The 1,592-nt window shown below is 42.2% G+C and overlaps 1 non-coding gene across 1 annotated transcript; it reads right to left on the bottom strand.

The window, feature by feature from the left end:
• Nucleotides 1-398: 398 nt before the first annotated feature.
• Nucleotides 399-505, bottom strand: LOC143862767 (small nucleolar RNA R71). The gene has a single exon (XR_013240477.1). It is a non-coding gene; the product is annotated as a small nucleolar RNA R71 (small nucleolar RNA).
• Nucleotides 506-1,592: the final 1,087 nt, after the last annotated feature.

The raw sequence follows: 1,592 nt of genomic DNA, 5'->3' as shown, positions 1-1,592 counted from the left end.
CGGACATTCAACCAATTCCAATTGCCATGGCGGAAGAGGAAGTTCCTAAAACCCTTCGCGATCGTTTCTATCCTACCCGAATAGTACAACCTTCTTGTATTTGATTGCCAGTAGCTGAGGGCAATAATTTTGAGTTAAAATCGCAATTTATTACGATGCTCCCTCACTTTCACGAGCTCCCTTCTGAGGATGCCTATTTATTTTTACGAGAGTTTGAAGAGGTATGTGCTTTAATTAAACTACAGCATACGGATGATGCGGTAAAATTATGGTTCATTACCTTCTCACTCAAAGAGGGAGCCAAAAAATGGCTTTACGGTTTGCCCACAAACGCCATCACCACTTGGGAGTTTACAGTAGCATTTCTTAAAAAGTTCTTTCCTTCACATAAAACTAATAAACTAAGAAACAACATTCTTCAATTTAGGCAAAAACCCCATGAGTTGTTTTCAAAATTTATGGAGAGATTCAAAGATCTACTCCAAGAATGCCCTCACCACGGCTTGGATACGTGGCACTTGTGCCAAATCATATACGAGGGCATTGATTTTCAAACCAAACAATTATTACAATCCATATGCCCTACAGGATTCACATCCTATACGGATGAAGACGGAGCTTCGAAGTTCTTGCTTGATTTGGCAGAAAAGACCCGTGAGTGGGAAACCACTCAAGAATGCGAGAGAGCCACATCAAGTAAGGGATTCTTTATTGAGGGTACCGTGGCAAAGGAGGCCCAATTGGATAGACTTATCAAAATACTAGAGGCAATAGTCGTAATGGAACCTGCACAAGTAAATCAAATCAATCAAAGTGTCCTCATATGTAATTGGTGCCAAGCTCTTGACCATGTCATGGAAGAGTGCCCCAATTTTTTGAAGTTTGGCAATTCTACTGAGAATGCAAGTGCCTTGTTTTCAAATAACCCTTATAGTAGCACTTATAATCCGGGATGGAGAAATCATCCCAATTTGTCTTGGAGCCAAGGGAGCTACCAAGGTGAGCCATCCAATTTTCAAGGTCAAAGCCAATTCGGCCAACCTCGGCCCACCTTCCCTCCCACTTATGTTCGGCCACCCTTAGTCACACCCCCATCCTTTCAAAACCCAATTTTAAATAAAGTTTCAAATCAGTAACCACAGAGTTTTCAAAACAAAGGGAATCAGCCCGAATAGCTTCCTTAAAGAAAAATATGGAACTTCTCATGAGTACCTCCATGACAAGCCAACACAACATGGAGAAACAATTTTCTCTACTCGCCACGGCTTTGCATGAGAGGGAAAAGGGTAAGATTTCAAGTCAACCCGTTCCTAACCCAAGGAACTTGAATGTGAATGTGAATCCACAGGTACCGCCAAATCTGTTGAATGTCATTCAACCAATTTCGCCGCCGTAAGATCCCTCCAACCAATGCAATGCGGTGTATGCTTTAAGGAGTAGTCGAGATTACCACAAGGAAGAGGTCAGATCTGAACCCTCTATAGATCCTCAAAAGACAACCGAAGAGGTAAGTAAAGACTCCCCTCACACTGGTTCGACTGAAGAACCCGAAAAGGGAGCAAGTAGTTTTACCACCTGAAAAGGAATATGTG

The sequence above is a fragment of the Tasmannia lanceolata genome, unplaced genomic scaffold, assembly GCF_043159265.1.
Source record: "Tasmannia lanceolata isolate RefF3 unplaced genomic scaffold, GAP_Taslan_0.1 ptg000037l, whole genome shotgun sequence".
Taxonomy (NCBI): domain Eukaryota; kingdom Viridiplantae; phylum Streptophyta; class Magnoliopsida; order Canellales; family Winteraceae; genus Tasmannia; species Tasmannia lanceolata.
This window is presented reverse-complemented; position numbering and strand designations above follow the sequence as displayed.